This window comes from Petromyzon marinus, chromosome 82 (assembly GCF_048934315.1).
Source record: "Petromyzon marinus isolate PM22_M1 ecotype Great Lakes invasive population chromosome 82, UKy_Petmar_22M1.pri1.0, whole genome shotgun sequence".
NCBI classification, from domain to species: domain Eukaryota; kingdom Metazoa; phylum Chordata; class Hyperoartia; order Petromyzontiformes; family Petromyzontidae; genus Petromyzon; species Petromyzon marinus.
This window is the reverse complement of record NC_133747.1, coordinates 8,027,721-8,047,254: the sequence shown is the minus strand read 5'-3', so window position 1 is coordinate 8,047,254 and position 19,534 is coordinate 8,027,721.

The window sequence follows — 19,534 nt, the reverse complement described above, 5'->3', positions numbered from 1 at the left end:
CTCTATGAGTGTGGGTCTCTATGAGTCTCTGTGAGTGTGGGTCTCTAAGAGTCTCTGAGTCTCTATGAGTCTCTGTGAGTCTTTGAATGTGGGTCTCTGTGAGTCTCTGTTAGTGTGGGTCTCTATGAGTCTCTATGAGTGTGGGTCTCTATGAGTCTCTATGAGTCTCTGTGAGTGTGAGTCTCTATGAGTTTCTATGAGTGTGGGTCTCTATGAGTCTCTGTAATTCTCTATGAGTCTCTGTGAGTGTGGGTCTCTATGAGTCTCTGTGGGTCTCTGTGAGTGTGGGTCTCTATGAATCTCTATGAGTCTCTTAGTGTGAGTCTCAGTGAGTCTCTGTGAGTCTCTGTGAGTGTGGGTCTCTATGAATCTCTGTGAGTCTCTATGAGTGTGGGTCATCAGTGAGTCTCTATGAGTCTCTGAGTCTCTGTGAGTGTGGGTCTCTATGAGTCTCTGTGAGTGTGAATCTCAGTGAGTCTCTATGAGTCTCTATGAGTCTCTGTGAGAGTGGGTCTTTATGAGTCTCTGTGAGTCTCTGTGAGTGTGGGTCTCAGTGAGTCTCTGAGTCTCTGTGAGTCTGAATGTGAGATTCTATGAGTCTCTATGAGTCTCTGTGAGTCTCTGAGTCTGTGAGTGTGAGTCTCTATGAGTCTCTGTGGGTATCTATGAGTGTGGGTCTCTATGAGTCTCTATGAGTCTCTGTGAGTCGTTGTGAGTGTGGGTCTCTATGAGTCTCTATGAGTCTCTGTGAGTCTCTGTGAGTGTGGGTCTCTATGAATCTCTATGAGTCTCTATGAGTCTCTGTGAGTCTCTGTGAGTGTGGGTCTCTATGAGTCTCTGCGGGTATCTGTGAGTGTGGGTCTCTATGAGTCTGTGAGTCTCTGTGAGTATGGGTCTCTGTGAGTCTTTGTGAGTGTGAGTCTCTTTGAGTCTCTGAGTCTGAGTCTCTGTGAGTGTGGGTCTCTATGAGTCTCTGTGAGTCTCTGTGAGTGTGGGTCTCTATGAGTCTCTGAGTCTCTGTGAGTGTGGGTCTCTATGAGTCTCTGTGAGTCTCTGTGAGTCTGAGTGTGGGTCTCTATGAGTCTCTATGAGTCTCTGTGAGTCTCTGAGTCTGTGAGTGTGAGTCTCTATGAGTCTCGGTGGGTATCTATGAGTGTGGGTCTCTATGAGTCTGTGAGTCTTTGTGAGTGTGGGTCTCTATGAGTCTCTATGAGTCTCTGTGAGTCTCCGTGAGTGTGGGTCTCTATGAGTCTCTATGAGTCTCTGTGAGTCTCTGTGAGTGGGTGTCTCTATGAGTCTCTGTGAGTCTCCGTGAGTGTGGGTCTCTATGAGTCTCTTTGAGTCTCTGCGAGTCTCTGTGAGTGTGGGTCTCTATGAGTCTCTGTGAGTCTCTGTGAGTCTGAGTGTGGGTCTCTATGAGTCTCTGTGAGTCTCTGAGTCTGTGAGTGTGGGTCTCTATGAGTCTCTGAGTCTGCGTCTCTGTGAGTGTGAGTCTCTATGAGTCTCTGTGGGTATCTATGAGTGTGGGTCCCAGTGAGTGTCTATGAGTCTCTGTGAGTCTCTGTGAGTGTGAGTCTCTATTAGTCTCTATGAGTCTCTGAATGTGAGTCTCAGTGAGTCTCTGTGAGTCTCTGTGAGTGTGGGTCTCAGTGAGTCTCTATGAGTATTTGAGTCTCTGTGAGTGTGGGTCTCTATGAGTCTCTATGAGTCTCTATGAGTCTCTGTGAGTCTCTATGAGTCTACGTGAGTCTGAATGTGAGTCTCTATGAGTCTCTGTGAGTCTCTATGTGTCTCTATGAGTCTTTATGGGTCTCTGTGAGTGTGGGTCTCTATGAGTCTCTGTGGGTATCTGTGAGTCTCTATGAGTCTCTGTGAGTCTGAATGTGAGTCTCTTTGAGTCTCTGTGAGTCTCTATGTGTCTCTGTGAGTCTGAATGTGAGTCTCTATGAGTCTTCATGGGTCTCTGTGAGTCTGAATGTGAGTCTCTATGGGTCTCTATGAGTCTCTATGAGTCTCTGTGAGTCTCTGTGGGTCTCTGTGAGTGTGGGTCTCTATGAGTCTCTGTGGGTATCTGTGAGTGTAGTTCTATATGAGTCTCTATGAGTCTCTGAGTGTGAGTCTCTATGAGTCTCTGTGAGTCTATGTGAGTGTGGGTCTCTATGAGTCTCTGTGAGTTTCTGAGAGTGTGGGTCTCTATGAATCTCTGTGAGTCTCTGAGTCTCTGTGAGTCTCTGTGAGTGTGGGTCTCTATGAGTCTCTGAGTCTTTGTGAGTGTGGGTCTCTATGAGTCTCTGTGAGTCTCTGTGAGTGTGGGTCTCAGTGAGTCTCTGAGTCTCTGTGAGTCTGAATGTGAGTCTCTATGAGTCTCTGTGAGTCTCTGTGAGTCTCTGTGAGTGTGGGTCTCTTTGGGTCTCTGAGTCTGAGTCTCTGTGAGTGTGGGTCTCTATGAGTCTCTGTGGGTATCTGTGAGTGTGGGTCTCTATGAGTCTCTATGAGTCTCTATGAGTGTGGGTCTCAGTGAGTCTCTGTGAGTCTCAATGAGTCTCTGAGAGTCTCTGTAAGTGTGAGTCTCTATGAGTCTCTATGAGTCTCTGTGAATCTCTATGAGTCTCTGTGAGTGTGAGTCTCTATGAGTCTCTATGAGTGTGGGTCTCTATGAGTCTCTATGAGTCTCTGTGAGTGTGAGTCTCTATGAGTTTCTATGAGTGTGGGTCTCTATGAGTCTCTGTAAATCTCTATGAGTCTCTGTGAGTGTGAGTCTCTATGAGTTTTTATGAGTGTGGGTCTCTATGAGTCTCTGTAAGTCTCTATGAGTCTCTGTGAGTGTGAGTCTCTATGAGTCTCTGTGAGTTTCTGAGAGTGTGGGTCTCTATGAATCTCTGTGAGTCTCTGAGTCTCTGTGAGTCTCTGTGAGTGTGGGTATCTATGAGTCTCTGAGTCTTTGTGAGTGTGGGTCTCTATGAGTCTCTGTGAGTCTCTGTGAGTGTGGCTCTCAGTGAGTCTCTGAGTCTCTGTGAGTCTGAATGTGAGTCTCTATGAGTCTCTGTGAGTCTCTGTGAGTCTCTGTGAGTGTGGGTCTCTATGGGTCTCTGAGTCTGAGTCTCTGTGAGTGTGGGTCTCTATGAGTCTCTGTGGGTATCTGTGAGTGTGGGTCTCTATGAGTCTCTATGAGTCTCTATGAGTGTGGGTCTCAGTGAGTCTCTGTGAGTCTCAATGAGTCTCTGAGAGTCTCTGTGAGTGTGAGTCTCTATGAGTCTCTATGAGTCTCTGTGAATCTCTATGAGTCTCTGTGAGTGTGAGTCTCTATGAGTCTCTATGAGTGTGGGTCTCTATGAGTCTCTATGAGTCTCTGTGAGTGTGAGTCTCTATGAGTTTCTATGAGTGTGGGTCTCTATGAGTCTCTGTAAGTCTCTATGAGTCTCTGTGAGTGTGAGTCTCTATGAGTCTTTATGAGTGTGGGTCTCTATGATTCTCTGTAAGTCTCTATGAGTCTCTGTGAGTGTGAGTCTCTATGAGTCTCTATGAGTCTCTGTGAGTATGGGTCCCTATGAGTCTCTGTGAGTCTTTATGAGTGTGGGTCTCTATGAGTCTCTGTGAGTGTGGGTCTCTAAGAGTCTCTGAGTCTCTATGAGTCTCTGTGAGTCTTTGAATGTGGGTCTCTGTGAGTCTCTGTTAGTTTGGGTCTCTATGAGTCTCTATGAGTGTGGGTCTCTATGAGTCTCTATGAGTCTCTGTGAGTGTGAGTCTCTATGAGTTTCTATGAGTGTGGGTCTCTATGAGTCTCTGTAATTCTCTATGAGTCTCTGTGAGTGTGGGTCTCTATGAGTCTCTGTGGGTCTCTGTGAGTGTGGGTCTCTATGAATCTCTATGAGTCTCTTAGTGTGAGTCTCAGTGAGTCTCTGTGAGTCTCTGTGAGTGTGGGTCTCTATGAATCTCTGTGAGTCTCTATGAGTGTGGGTCATCAGTGAGTCTCTATGAGTCTCTGAGTCTCTGTGAGTGTGGGTCTCTATGAGTCTCTGTGAGTGTGAATCTCAGTGAGTATCTATGAGTCTCTATGAGTCTCTGTGAGAGTGGGTCTTTATGAGTCTCTGTGAGTCTCTGTGAGTGTGGGTCTCAGTGAGTCTCTGAGTCTCTGTGAGTCTGAATGTGAGTTTCTATGAGTCTCTATGAGTCTCTGTGAGTCTCTGAGTCTGTGAGTGTGAGTCTCTATGAGTCTCTGTGGGTATCTATGAGTGTGGGTCTCTATGAGTCTCTATGAGTCTCTGTGAGTCGTTGTGAGTGTGGGTCTCTATGAGTCTCTATGAGTCTCTGTGAGTCTCTGTGAGTGTGGGTCTCTATGAATCTCTATGAGTCTCTATGAGTCTCTGTGAGTCTCTGTGAGTGTGGGTCTCTATGAGTCTCTGCGGGTATCTGTGAGTGTGGGTCTCTATGAGTCTGTGAGTCTCTGTGAGTATGGGTCTCTGTGAGTCTTTGTGAGTGTGAGTCTCTTTGAGTCTCTGAGTCTGAGTCTCTGTGAGTGTGGGTCTCTATGAGTCTCTGTGAGTCTCTGTGAGTGTGGGTCTCTATGAGTCTCTGAGTCTCTGTGAGTGTGGGTCTCTATGAGTCTCTGTGAGTCTCTGTGAGTCTGAGTGTGGGTCTCTATGAGTCTCTATGAGTCTCTGTGAGTCTCTGAGTCTGTGAGTGTGAGTCTCTATGAGTCTCTGTGGGTATCTATGAGTGTGGGTCTCTATGAGTCTGTGAGTCTTTGTGAGTGTGGGTCTCTATGAGTCTCTATGAGTCTCTGTGAGTCTCTGTGAGTGTGGGTCTCTATGAGTCTCTGTGAGTGGGTGTCTCTATGAGTCTCTGTGAGTCTCCGTGAGTGTGGGTCTCTATGAGTCTCTTTGAGTCTCTGCGAGTCTCTGTGAGTGTGGGTCTCTATGAGTCTGTGAGTCTCTGTGAGTATGGGTCTCTGTGAGTCTCTGTGAGTGTGAGTCTCTTTGAGTCTCTGAGTCTGAGTCTCTGTGAGTGTGGGTCTCTATGAGTCTCTGTGAGTCTCTGTGAGTGTGGGTGTGGGTCTCTGAGTCTCTGTGAGTCTCTATGAGTCTCTATGATTCTCTGAGTCTCTGTGAGTGTGGGTCTCTATGAGTCTCTGTGAGTCTCTGTGAGTCTGAGTGTGGGTCTCTATGAGTCTCTGTGAGTCTCTGAGTCTGTGAGTGTGGGTCTCTATGAGTCTCTGAGTCTGCGTCTCTGTGAGTGTGAGTCTCTATGAGTCTCTGTGGGTATCTATGAGTGTGGGTCTCTATGAGTCTCTATGAGTCTCTGTGAGTGTGGGTCCCAGTGAGTCTCTATGAGTCTCTGTGAGTCTCTGTGAGTGTGAGTCTCTATTAGTCTCTATGAGTCTCTGAATGTGAGTCTCATTGAGTCTCTGTGAGTCTCTGTGAGTGTGGGTCTCAGTGAGTCTCTATGAGTATTTGAGTCTCTGTGAGTGTGGGTCACTATGAGTCTCTATGAGTCTCTATGAGTCTCTGTGAGTCTCTATGAGTCGATGTGAGTCTGAATGTGAGTCTCTATGATTCTCTGTGAGTCTCTATGTGTCTCTATGAGTCTTTATGGGTCTCTGTGAGTGTGGGTCTCTATGAGTCTCTGTAGGTATCTGTGAGTGTGGGTCTCTATGAATCTCTGTGAGTCTCTATGGGTGTGGGTTTCAGTGAGTCTCTATGAGTCACTGAGTCTCTGTGAGTGTGGGTCTCAGTGAGTCTCTGAGTCTCTGTGAGTCTGAATGTGAGTTTCTATGAGTCTCTATGAGTCTCTGTGAGTCTCTGAGTCTGTGAGTGTGAGTCTCTATGAGTCTCTGTGGGTATCTATGAGTGTGGGTCTCTATGAGTCTCTATGAGTCTCTGTGAGTCGTTGTGAGTGTGGGTCTCTATGAGTCTCTATGAGTCTCTGTGAGTCTCTGTGAGTGTGGGTCTCTATGAATCTCTATGAGTCTCTATGAGTCTCTGTGAGTCTCTGTGAGTGTGGGTCTCTATGAGTCTCTGCGGGTATCTGTGAGTGTGGGTCTCTATGAGTCTGTGAGTCTCTGTGAGTATGGGTCTCTGTGAGTCTTTGTGAGTGTGAGTCTCTTTGAGTCTCTGAGTCTGAGTCTCTGTGAGTGTGGGTCTCTATGAGTCTCTGTGAGTCTCTGTGAGTGTGGGTCTCTATGAGTCTCTGAGTCTCTGTGAGTGTGGGTCTCTATGAGTCTCTGTGAGTCTCTGTGAGTCTGAGTGTGGGTCTCTATGAGTCTCTATGAGTCTCTGTGAGTCTCTGACTCTGTGAGTGTGAGTCTCTATGAGTCTCTGTGGGTATCTATGAGTGTGGGTCTCTATGAGTCTGTGAGTCTTTGTGAGTGTGGGTCTCTATGAGTCTCTATGAGTCTCTGTGAGTCTCTGTGAGTGTGGGTCTCTATGAGTCTCTGTGAGTGGGTGTCTCTATGAGTCTCTGTGAGTCTCCGTGAGTGTGGGTCTCTATGAGTCTCTTTGAGTCTCTGCGAGTCTCTGTGAGTGTGGGTCTCTATGAGTCTGTGAGTCTCTGTGAGTATGGGTCTCTGTGAGTCTCTGTGAGTGTGAGTCTCTTTGAGTCTCTGAGTCTGAGTCTCTGTGAGTGTGGGTCTCTATGAGTCTCTGTGAGTCTCTGTGAGTGTGGGTGTGGGTCTCTGAGTCTCTGTGAGTCTCTATGAGTCTCTATGATTCTCTGAGTCTCTGTGAGTGTGGGTCTCTATGAGTCTCTGTGAGTCTCTGTGAGTCTGAGTGTGGGTCTCTATGAGTCTCTGTGAGTCTCTGAGTCTGTGAGTGTGGGTCTCTATGAGTCTCTGAGTCTGCGTCTCTGTGAGTGTGAGTCTCTATGAGTCTCTGTGGGTATCTATGAGTGTGGGTCTCTATGAGTCTCTATGAGTCTCTGTGAGTGTGGGTCCCAGTGAGTCTCTATGAGTCTCTGTGAGTCTCTGTGAGTGTGAGTCTCTATTAGTCTCTATGAGTCTCTGAATGTGAGTCTCATTGAGTCTCTGTGAGTCTCTGTGAGTGTGGGTCTCAGTGAGTCTCTATGAGTATTTGAGTCTCTGTGAGTGTGGGTCACTATGAGTCTCTATGAGTCTCTATGAGTCTCTGTGAGTCTCTATGAGTCGATGTGAGTCTGAATGTGAGTCTCTATGATTCTCTGTGAGTCTCTATGTGTCTCTATGAGTCTTTATGGGTCTCTGTGAGTGTGGGTCTCTATGAGTCTCTGTAGGTATCTGTGAGTGTGGGTCTCTATGAATCTCTGTGAGTCTCTATGGGTGTGGGTTTCAGTGAGTCTCTATGAGTCACTGAGTCTCTGTGAGTGTGGGTCTCTGAGTCTTTGTGAGTCTCTGTGAGTGTGGGTCTCAGTGAGTCTCTGAGTCTCTGTGAGTCTGAATGTGAGTTTCTATGAGTCTCTATGAGTCTCTGTGAGTCTCTGAGTCTGTGAGTGTGAGTCTCTATGAGTCTCTGTGGGTATCTATGAGTGTGGGTCTCTATGAGTCTCTGTGAGTCTTTGTGAGTGTGGGTCTCTATGAGTCTCTATGAGTCTCTGTGAGTCTCTGTGAGTGTGGGTCTCTATGAGTCTCTATGAGTCTCTGTGAGTCTCTGTGAGTGGGTGTCTCTATGAGTCTCTGTGAGTCTCCGTGAGTGTGGGTCTCTATGAGTCTCTTTGAGTCTCTGCGAGTCTCTGTGAGTGTGGGTCTCTATGAGTCTGTGAGTCTCTGTGAGTATGGGTCTCTGTGAGTCTCTGTGAGTGTGAGTCTCTTTGAGTCTCTGAGTCTGAGTCTCTGTGAGTGTGGGTCTCTATGAGTCTCTGAGTCTCTGTGAGTGTGGGTCTCTATGAGTCTCTGAGTCTGAGTCTCTGTGAGTGTGGGTCTCTATGAGTCTCTGTGAGTCTCTGTGAGTCTGAGTGTGGGTCTCTATGAGTCTCTGTGAGTCTCTATGAGTCTCTATGATTCTCTGTGAGTCTCTGAGTCTGTGAGTGTGGGTCTCTTGGAGTCTCTGAGTCTGCGTCTCTGTGATTGTGAGTCTCTATGAGTCTCTGTGGGTATCTATGAGTGTGGGTCTCTATGAGTCTCTATGAGTCTCTGTGAGTGTGGGTCTCAGTGAGTCTCTATGAGTCTCTGTGATTCTATGTGAGTGTGGGTCTCAGTGAGTCTCTATGAGTCTCTGTGAGTGTGGGTCTCTATGAGTCTCAATGAGTCTGAATGTGAGTCTCTATGAGTCTCTATGAGTCTCTATGGGTCTCTGTGAGTCTCTGTGGGTCTCTGTGAGTGTGGGTCTCTATGAGTCTCTGTGAGTCTCTGAGTGTGGGTCTCTATGAATCTCTGTGAGTTTCTGAGTGTGGGTCTCTATGAATCTCTGTGAGTCACTGAGTCTCTGTGAGTGTGGGTCTCTATGAGTCTCTGAGTCTCTGTGAATGTGGGTCTCTATGAGTCTCTGTGAGTCTCTGTGAGTGTGGGTCTCAGTGAGTCTCTGAGTCTTTGTGAGTCTGAATGTGAGTCTCTATGAGTCTCTGTGAGTTTCTATGAGTCTCATTGAGTCTCTGTGAGTCTCTGTGAGTGTGAGTCTCTATGAGTCTCTATGAGTCTCTTTGAGTCTCTGTGAGTGTGAGTCTCTATGAGTCTCTGAGTGTGAGTCTCAGTGAGTCTCTGTGAGTCTCTGAGTGTGAGTCTCTGTGGGTCTCTGAGTCTCTGTGAGTGTGGGTCTCTATGAGTCTCTGTGAGTCTCTGTGAGTGTGGGTCTCTGTGAGTCTCTATGAGTCTCTGTGAGTCTGAATGTGAGTCTCTATGAGTCTCTGTGAGTCTCTATGTGTCTTTATGAGTCTATATGAGTCTCTGTGAGTCTGAATGTGAGTCTCAATGGGTCTCTATGAGTCTTTATGAGACTCTGTGAGTCTCTGTGGGTCTCTGTGAGTGTGGGTCTCTATGAATCTCTGTGGGTATCTGTGAGTGTGGGTCTCTATGAATTTCTATGAGTCTCTTAGTGTGAGTCTCAGTGAGTCTCTGTGAGTCTCTGTGAGTGTGGGTCTCTATGAGTCTCTATGAGTCTCTGTGGGTGTCTGTGAGTCTGGGTCTCTATGAGTCTCTTTGAGTTTCTGAGAGTGTGGGTCTCTATGAATCTCTGTGAGTCTCTATGGGTGTGGGTCTCAGTGAGTCTCTATGAGTCTCTATGAGTCTCTGTGAGTGTGGGTCTTTGAGTCTCTGTGATTCTCTGTGAGTGTGGGTCTCAGTGAGTCTCTGAGTCTCTGTGAGTCTGAATGTGAGTTTCTATGAGTCTCTATGAGTCTCTGTGAGTCTCTGTGAGTGTGGGTCTCTATGAGTCTCTGTGGGTATCTATGAGTGTGGGTCTCTATGAGTCTCTATGAGTCTGTGAGTGTGGGTCTCAGTGAGTCTCTATGAGTCTCTGGGAGTCTCTGTGAGTGTGAGTCTCTATTAGTCTCTTTGAGTCTCTGAGTGTGAGTCTCAGTGAGTCTCTGTGAGTGTGGGTCTCTATGAGTCTATATGAGTCTCTATGAGTCTCTGTGAGTCTCTATGTGTCTCTATGAGTCTCTATGGGTCTCTGTGAGTCTGAATGTGAGTCTCTATGGGTCTCTATGAGTCTCTATGAGAGTCTGTGAGTCTCTGTGGGTCTCTGTGAGTGTGGGTCTCTATGAGTCTCTGTGGGTATCTGTGAGTGTGGGTCTCTATGAGTCTCTATGAGTCTCTGAGTGTGAGTCTCTGTGAGTCTCTGTGAGTCTCTGTGAGTGTGGGTCTCAGTGAGTCTCTGAGTCTCTGTGAGTCTGAATGTGAGTTTCTATGAGTCTCTATGAGTCTCTGTGAGTCTCTGAGTCTGTGAGTGTGAGTCTCTATGAGTCTCTGTGGGTATCTATGAGTGTGGGTCTCTATGAGTCTCTGTGAGTCTTTGTGAGTGTGGGTCTCTATGAGTCTCTATGAGTCTCTGTGAGTCTCTGTGAGTGTGGGTCTCTATGAGTCTCTATGAGTCTCTGTGAGTCTTTGTGAGTGGGTGTCTCTATGAGTCTCTGTGAGTCTCCGTGAGTGTGGGTCTCTATGAGTCTCTATGAGTCTCTGCGAGTCTCTGTGAGTGTGGGTCTCTATGAGTCTGTGAGTCTCTGTGAGTATGGGTCTCTGTGAGTCTCTGTGAGTGTGAGTCTCTTTGAGTCTCTGAGTCTGAGTCTCTGTGAGTGTGGGTCCCTATGAGTCTCTGTGAGTCTTTGTGAGTGTGGGTCTCTATGAGTCTCTGAGTCTCTGTGAGTGTGGGTCTCTATGAGTCTCTGTGAGTCTCTGTGAGTCTGAGTGTGGGTCTCTATGAGTCTCTGTGAGTCTCTGTGAGTGTGGGTCTCTATGAGTCTCTATGATTCTCTGTGATTCTCTGAGTCTGTGAGTGTGGGTCTCTATGAGTCTCTGAGTCTGCGTCTCTGTGAGTGTGAGTCTCTATGAGTCTCTGTGGGTATCTATGAGTGTGGGTCTCTATGAGTCTCTATGAGTCTCTGTGAGTGTGGGTCCCAGTGAGTCTCTATGAGTCTCTGTGAGTCTCTGTGAGTGTGAGTCTCTATTTGTCTCTATGAGTCTTTGAATGTGAGTCTCAGTGAGTCTCTGTGAGTCTCTGTGACTGTGAGTCTCTATGAGTTTCTATGAGTGTGGGTCTCTATGTGTCTCTGTAAGTCTCTATGAGTCTCTGTGACTGTGAGTCTCTATGAGTTTCTATGAGTGTGGGTCTCTATGAGTCTCTGTAAGTCTCTATGAGTCTCTGTGAGTGTGAGTCTCTATGAGTCTTTATGAGTGTGGGTCTCTATGAGTCTTTGTAAGTCTCTATGAGTCTCTGTGAGTGTGAGTCTCTATGAGTCTCTATGAGTCTCTGTGAGTATGGGTCCCTATGAGTCTCTGTGAGTCTCTATGAGTGTGGGTCTCTATGAGTCTCTGTGAGTGTGGGTCTCTAAGAGTCTCTGAGTCTCTATGAGTCTCTGTGAGTCTTTGAATGTGGGTCTCTGTGAGTCTCTGTTAGTGTGGGTCTCTATGAGTCTCTATGAGTGTGGGTCTCTATGAGTCTCTGTGAGTGTGAGTCTCTATGAGTTTCTATGAGTGTGGGTCTCTATGAGTCTCTGTAATTCTCTATGAGTCTCTGTGAGTGTGGGTCTCTATGAGTCTCTCTGGGTCTCTGTGAGTGTGGGTCTCTATGAATCTCTATGAGTCTCTTAGTGTGAGTCTCAGTGAGTCTCTGTGAGTCTCTGTGAGTGTGGGTCTCTATGAATCTCTGTGAGTCTCTATGAGTGTGGGTCATCAGTGAGTCTCTATGAGTCTCTGAGTCTCTGTGAGTGTGGGTCTCTATGAGTCTCTGTGAGTGTGAATCTCAGTGAGTATCTATGAGTCTCTATGAGTCTCTGTGAGAGTGGGTCTTTATGAGTCTCTGTGAGTCTCTGTGAGTGTGGGTCTCAGTGAGTCTCTGAGTCTCTGTGAGTCTGAATGTGAGTTTCTATGAGTCTCTATGAGTCTCTGTGAGTCTCTGAGTCTGTGAGTGTGAGTCTCTATGAGTCTCTGTGGGTATCTATGAGTGTGGGTCTCTATGAGTCTCTATGAGTCTCTGTGAGTCTTTGTGAGTGTGGGTCTCTATGAGTCTCTATGAGTCTCTGTGAGTCTCTGTGAGTGTGGGTCTCTATGAGTCTCTATGAGTCTCTATGAGTCTCTGTGAGTCTCTGAGTCTGTGAGTGTGAGTCTCTATGAGTCTCTGTGGGTATCTATGAGTGTGGGTCTCTATGAGTCTCTGTGAGTCTTTGTGAGTGTGGGTCTCTATGAGTCTCTATGAGTCTCTGTGAGTCTCTGTGAGTGTGGGTCTCTATGAGTCTCTATGAGTCTCTGTGAGTCTTTGTGAGTGGGTGTCTCTATGAGTCTCTGTGAGTCTCGGTGAGTGTGGGTCTCTATGAGTCTCTATGAGTCTCTGCGAGTCTCTGTGAGTGTGGGTCTCTATGAGTCTGTGAGTCTCTGTGAGTATGAGTCTCTGTGAGTCTCTGTGAGTGTGAGTCTCTTTGAGTCTCTGAGTCTGAGTCTCTGTGAGTGTGGGTCCCTATGAGTCTCTGTGAGTCTTTGTGAGTGTGGGTCTCTATGAGTCTCTGAGTCTCTGTGAGTGTGGGTCTCTATGAGTCTCTGTGAGTCTCTGTGAGTCTGAGTGTGGGTCTCTATGAGTCTCTGTGAGTCTCTGTGAGTGTGGGTCTCTATGAGTCTCTATGATTCTCTGTGATTCTCTGAGTCTGTGAGTGTGGGTCTCTATGAGTCTCTGAGTCTGCGTCTCTGTGAGTGTGAGTCTCTATGAGTCTCTGTGGGTATCTATGAGTGTGGGTCTCTATGAGTCTCTATGAGTCTCTGTGAGTGTGGGTCCCAGTGAGTCTCTATGAGTCTCTGTGAGTCTCTGTGAGTGTGAGTCTCTATTTGTCTCTATGAGTCTTTGAATGTGAGTCTCAGTGAGTCTCTGTGAGTCTCTGTGAGTGTTGGTCTCAGTGAGTCTCTATGAGTATTTGAGTCTCTGTGAGTGTGGGTCTCTATGAGTCTCTATGAGTCTCTATGAGTCTACGTGAGTCTGAATGTGAGTCTCTATGAGTCTCTGTGAGTCTCTATGTGTCTCTATGAGTCTTTATGGGTCTCTGTGAGTGTGGGTCTCTATGAGTCTCTGTGGGTATCTGTGAGTCTCTATGAGTCTCTGTGAGTCTGAATGTGAGTCTCTATGAGTCTCTGTGAGTCTCTATGTGTCTCTGTGAGTCTGAATGTGAGTCTCTATGAGTCTTTATGGGTCTCTGTGAGTCTGAATGTGAGTCTCTATGGGTCTCTATGAGTCTCTATGAGTCTCTGTGAGTCTCTGTGGGTCTCTGTGAGTGTGGGTCTCTATGAGTCTCTGTGGGTATCTGTGAGTGTGGTTCTATATGAGTCTCTATGAGTCTCTGAGTGTGAGTCTCTTTGAGTCTCTGTGAGTCTATGTGAGTGTGGGTCTCTATGAGTCTCTGTGAGTTTCTGAAAGTGTGGGTCTCTATGAATCTCTGTGAGTCTCTGAGTCTCTGTGAGTCTCTGTGAGTGTGGGTCTCTATGAGTCTCTGAGTCTTTGTGAGTGTGGGTCTCTATGAGTCTCTGTGAGTCTCTGTGAGTGTGGGTCTCAGTGAGTCTCTGAGTCTCTGTGAGTCTGAATGTGAGTCTCTATGAGTCTCTGTGAGTCTCTGTGAGTCTCTGTGAGTGTGGGTCTCTATGGGTCTCTGAGTCTGAGTCTCTGTGAGTGTGGGTCTCTATGAGTCTCTGTGGGTATCTGTGAGTGTGGGTCTCTATGAGTCTCTATGAGTCTCTGTGAGTGTGGGTCTCAGTGAGTCTCTGTGAGTCTCAATGAGTCTCTGAGAGTCTCTGTGAGTGTGAGTCTCTATGAGTCTCTATGAGTCTCTGTGAATCTCTATGAGTCTCTGTGAGTGTGAGTCTCTATGAGTCTCTATGAGTGTGGGTCTCTATGAGTCTCTATGAGTCTCTGTGAGTGTGAGTCTCTATGAGTTTCTATGATTGTGGGTCTCTATGTGTCTCTGTAAGTCTCTATGAGTCTCTGTGACTGTGAGTCTCTATGAGTTTCTATGAGTGTGGGTCTCTATGAGTCTCTGTAAGTCTCTATGAGTCTCTGTGAGTGTGAGTCTCTATGAGTCTTTATGAGTGTGGGTCTCTATGAGTCTTTGTAAGTCTCTATGAGTCTCTGTGAGTGTGAGTCTCTATGAGTCTCTATGAGTCTCTGTGAGTATGGGTCCCTATGAGTCTCTGTGAGTCTCTATGAGTGTGGGTCTCTATGAGTCTCTGTGAGTGTGGGTCTCTAAGAGTCTCTGAGTCTCTATGAGTCTCTGTGAGTCTTTGAATGTGGGTCTCTGTGAGTCTCTGTTAGTGTGGGTCTCTATGAGTCTCTATGAGTGTGGGTCTCTATGAGTCTCTATGAGTCTCTGTGAGTGTGAGTCTCTATGAGTTTCTATGAGTGTGGGTCTCTATGAGTCTCTGTAATTCTCTATGAGTCTCTGTGAGTGTGGGTCTCTATGAGTCTCTGTGGGTCTCTGTGAGTGTGGGTCTCTATGAATCTCTATGAGTCTCTTAGTGTGAGTCTCAGTGAGTCTCTGTGAGTCTCTGTGAGTGTGGGTCTCTATGAATCTCTGTGAGTCTCTATGAGTGTGGGTCATCAGTGAGTCTCTATGAGTCTCTGAGTCTCTGTGAGTGTGGGTCTCTATGAGTCTCTGTGAGTGTGAATCTCAGTGAGTATCTATGAGTCTCTATGAGTCTCTGTGAGAGTGGGTCTTTATGAGTCTCTGTGAGTCTCTGTGAGTGTGGGTCTCAGTGAGTCTCTGAGTCTCTGTGAGTCTAAATGTGAGTTTCTATGAGTCTCTATGAGTCTCTGTGAGTCTCTGAGTCTGTGAGTGTGAGTCTCTATGAGTCTCTGTGGGTATCTATGAGTGTGGGTCTCTGTGAGTCTCTATGAGTCTCTGTGAGTCTTTGTGAGTGTGGGTCTCTATGAGTCTCTATGAGTCTCTGTGAGTCTCTGTGAGTGTGGGTCTCTATGAGTCTCTATGAGTCTCTATGAGTCTCTGTGAGTCTCTGTGAGTGTGGGTCTCTATGAGTCTCTGCGGGTATCTGTGAGTGTGGGTCTCTATGAGCCTGTGAGTCTCTGTGAGTATGGGTCTCTGTGAGTCTTTGTGAGTGTGAGTCTCTTTGAGTCTCTGAGTCTGAGTCTCTGTGAGTGTGGGTCTCTATGAGTCTCTGTGAGTCTCTGTGAGTGTGGGTCTCTATGAGTCTCTGAGTCTGTGTGAGTGTGGGTCTCTATGAGTCTCTGTGAGTCTCTGTGAGTCTGAGTGTGGGTCTCTATGAGTCTCTGTGAGTCTCTATGAGTCTCTGTGTGTCTCTGCGTCTGTGAGTGTGAGTCTCTATGAGTCTCTGTGGGTATCTATGAGTGTGGGTTTTTATGAGTCTCTATGAGTCTCTGTGAGTGTGGGTCTCAGTGAGTCTCTATGAGTCTCTATGAGTCTCTGTGAGTCTCTATGAGTCTCTGTGAGTCTGAATGTGAGTCTGTATGGGTCTCTATGAGTCTCTATGAGTCTCTGTGAGTCTCTGTGGGTCTATGTGAGTGTGGGTCTCTATGAGTCTCTGTGGGTATCTGTGAGTGTGGGTCTCTATGAGTCTCTATGAGTCTCTGAGTGTGAGTCTCAGTGAGTCTCTGTGAGTCTCTGTGAGTGTGGGTCTTTATGAGTCTCTGTGAGTTTCTGAGAGTGTGGGTCTCTATGAATCTCTGTGAGTCTCTGAGTCTCTGTGAGTGTGGGTCTCTATGAGTCTCTGAGTCTCTGTGAGTGTGGGTCTCTATGAGTCTCTGTGAGTCTCTGTGAGTGTGGGTCTCAGTGAGTCTCTGAGTCTCTGTGAGTCTGAATGTGAGTCTCTATGAGTCTCTGTGAGTCTCTGTGAGTGTGGGTCTCTATGGGTCTCTGAGTCTGAGTCTCTTTGAGTGTGGGTCTCTATGAGTCTCTGTGAGTCTCTGTGAGTGTGGGTCTCAGTGAGTCTCTGAGTCTCTGTGAGTCTGAATGTGAGTCTCTATGAGTCTCTGTGAGTCTCTGTGAGTCTCTGTGAGTGTGGGTCTCTATGGGTCTCTGAGTCTGAGTCTCTTTGAGTGTGGGTCTCTATGAGTCTCTGTGGGTATCTGTGAGTGTGGGTCTCTATGAGTCTCTATGAGTCTCTGTGAGTGTGAGTCTCAATGAGTCTCTGAGAGTCTCTGTGAGTGTGAGTCTCTATGAGTCTCTATGAGTGTGGGTCTCTATGAGTCTCTATGAGTCTCTGTGAGTGTGAGTCTCTATGAGTTTCTATGAGTGTGGGTCTCTATGAGTCTCTGTAAGTCTCTATGAGTCTCTGTGAGTGTGAGTCTCTATGAGTCTTTATGAGTGTGGGTCGCTATGAGTCTCTGTAAGTCTCTATGAGTCTCTGTGAGTGTGAGTCTCTATGAGTCTCTATGAGTCTCTGTGAGTATGGGTCCCTATGAGTCTCTGTGGGTCTCTATGAGTGTGGGTCTCTATGAGTCTCTGTGAGTGTGGGTCTCTATGAGTCTCTATGAGTCTCTGAGTCTCTATGAGTCTCTGTGAGTCTTTGAATGTGGGTCTCTGTGAGTCTCTGTTAGTGTGGGTCTCTATGAGTCTCTTTGAGTGTGGGTCTCTATGAGTCTCTATGAGTCTCTGTGAGTGTGAGTCTCTATGAGTTTCTATGAGTGTGGGTCTCTATGAGTCTCTGTAAGTCTCTATGAGTCTCTGTGAGTGTGGGTCTCTATGAGTCTCTATGAGTCTCTGTGGGTCTCTGTGAGTGTGGGTCTCTGTGAGTCTCTGTGAGTCTCAGTGAGTCTCTGTGAGTGTGGGTCTCTATGTGTCTCTGTGAGTGTGGGTCTCTATGAGTCTCTGTGGGTCTCTGAGTCTCTGTGAGTGTGGCTCTCTCTGGGTCTCTATGAGTGTGGGTCTCTATGAGTCTCTATGAGACTCTGTGAGTGTGGTTCTCTGTGAATCTCTATGAGTCGCTGTGAGTCTTTGAGTGTGGGTCTCTATGAGTCTCTGTGAGTCTCTGTGAGTGTGTGTCTATGATACTCTATGAGTCTCTGTGAGTGTGGGTCTCTATGAGTCTCTATGAGTCTCTATGAGTGTGGGTCTCTATGAGTCTCTGAGTCTGTGAGTGTGGGTGTCTATGAGTCTCTGTGAGTCGCTGTGAGTGTGGGTGTCTATGATTTTCTGTGAGTCTCTGTGAGTGTGAGTCTCTTTGAGTGTGGGCCTCTGTGGGTCTCTATGAGTGTTGGTCTCTATGAGTCTCTGTGAGCATGGGTCTCTGTAAGTCTCTGTGGGTCTCTATGAGTCTCTGTGGGTCTCTATGAGTGTGGGTCTCTATGACTCTCTGTGAGTCTCTGTGAGTGTGGGTCTCTATGAGTCTCTGTTGGTATCTGTAAGTGTGGATCTCTATGAGTCTTTGTGAGTGTTGGTCTCTATGAGTCTCTGAGTCTCAGTGAGTCTCTGAGTCTCTGTGAGTATCTGTGAGTGTGGGTCTCTATGGGTCTCTATGAGTCTCTGTGAATGTGGGTCTCTATGAGTCTCTATGAGTCTCTGTTAGTGTGGGTCTCTATGAGTCTCTATGAGTCTCTGTGAGTGTGGGTCTCTATGAGTCTCCGAGTCTCTATGAGTCTCTGTGAGTGTGGGTCTCTATGAGTCTCTATGAGTCTCTGTTAGTGTGGGTCTCTATGAGTCTCTGTGAGTGTGGGTCTCTATGAGTCTCTGAGTCTGTCAGTGTGGGTGTCTATGAGTCTCTATGAGTCTCTGTGAGTGTGAGTCTCTGAGTCTGAGTCTCTGTGAGTGTGGGTCTCTATGAGTCTCTGTGGGTATCTGTGAGTGTGGGTCTCTATGAGTTTCTGTGAGTCTCTGTGGGTCTCTGTGAGGGTGGGTCTCTATGAGCCTCTATGAGTCTCTATGAGTCTCTGTGGGTCTCTGTGAGTGTGGGTCTCTATGAGCCTCTATGAGTCTCTATGAGTCTCTGTGGGTCTCTGTGAGTGTGGGTCTCTATGAGCCTCTATGAGTCTCTGAGTGTGAGTCTCTATGAGTCTCTATTGGTCTCTGTGAGTCTCTGTGGGTCTCTGTGTGGGTCTCTATGAGTCTCTGTGAGTCTCTGTGAGTGTGGGTCTCTATGAGGCTCTATGAGTCTCTGAGTGTGAGTCTCAGTGAGTCTCAGTGAGTGTGGGTGTCTATGCGTCTCTCTGAGTCTCTGAGAGTGTGGGTCTCTATGAGTCTCTGTTAGTGTGGGTCTCTATGAGTCTCTATGAGTCTCTGTGAGTGTGGGTCTCTATGAGTCTCCGAGTCTCTATGAGTCTCTGTGAGTGTGGGTCTCTATGAGTCTCTATGAGTCTCTGTTAGTGTGGGTCTCTATGAGTCTCTGTGAGTGTGGGTCTCTATGAGTCTCTGAGTCTGTCAGTGTGGGTGTCTATGAGTCTCTATGAGTCTCTGTGAGTGTGAGTCTCTGAGTCTGAGTCTCTGTGAGTGTGGGTCTCTATGAGTCTCTGTGGGTATCTGTGAGTGTGGGTCTCTATGAGTCTCTGTCAGTCTCTGTGAGTCTCTGAGTCTCTATGAGTGTGGGTCTCTATGAGACTCTATGAGTCTCTGTGAGTCTCTGTGGGTCTCTGTGAGGGTGGGTCTCTATGAGCCTCTATGAGTCTCTATGAGTCTCTGTGGGTCTCTGTGAGTGTGGGTCTCTATGAGCCTCTATGAGTCTCTATGAGTCTCTGTGGGTCTCTGTGAGTGTGGGCCTCTATGAGCCTCTATGAGTCTCTGAGTGTGAGTCTCTATGAGTCTCTATTGGTCTCTGTGAGTCTCTGTGGGTCTCTGTGTGGGTCTCTATGAGTCTCTGTGAGTCTCTGTGAGTGTGGGTCTCTATGAGGCTCTATGAGTCTCTGAGTGTGAGTCTCAGTGAGTCTCAGTGAGTGTGGGTGTCTATGCGTCTCTCTGAGTCTCTGAGAGTGTGGGTCTCTATGAGTCTCTGTGAGTATGGGTGTCTATGAGTCTCTATGAGTCTCTATGAGTTTCTGTGAGTTTCCAACACCCACTCACTCACTCACCCACTCACCCACTCACTCACCCACTCACTCACCGACTCACTCATTCACTCACCCTCTCACTCACTCACTCACCCACTCACCCACTCACTCACTCACCCACTCACTCACTCACCCAATCACTCACTCACCCACCCACTCACTCACCCACTCTCTCACTCACTCACCCACTCACTCACTTACCCACTCACCCACTCACTCACTCACCCACTCTCTCACTCACTTACCCACTCACTCACTCACCCACTCACTCACTCACCCACTCACTCACTCACCCAATCACCCACTCACTCACTCACCCACTCACCCACTCACTCACTCACCCACCAACTCACTCACCCACTCACCCACTCACTCACTCACCCACTCACTCACTCACCCACTCACTCACCCACTCACCCACTCAGTCACTCACTCACCCACTCACTCACTCACCCACTTACTCACCCACTCACTCACTCGCCAACTCACTCACCCACTCACTCACCCACTCACTCACCCACTCACCCACTCACTCACCCACCCACTCACCCAGTCACTCACCCACCCACCCACTCACTCACTCACCCACCCACTCACTCACTCACCCACTCACTCACTCACTCACCCACTCACTCACTCACCCACCCACTCACTCACCCACTCACCCACTCACCCACTCACTCACTCACCCACTCACTCACCCACCCACTCACTCACCCACTCACCCACTCACTCACTCACTCACCCACTCACTCACTCACCCACCTACTCACTCACCCACTCACCCACTCACTCACCCACCCACTCGCTCACCCACTCACTCACCCACTCACTCACACACTCACTCACTCACGCACTCACTCACTCACTCACCCACTCACCCACTCACTCACTCACTCACCCACTCACTCACTCACTCACCCACTCACTCA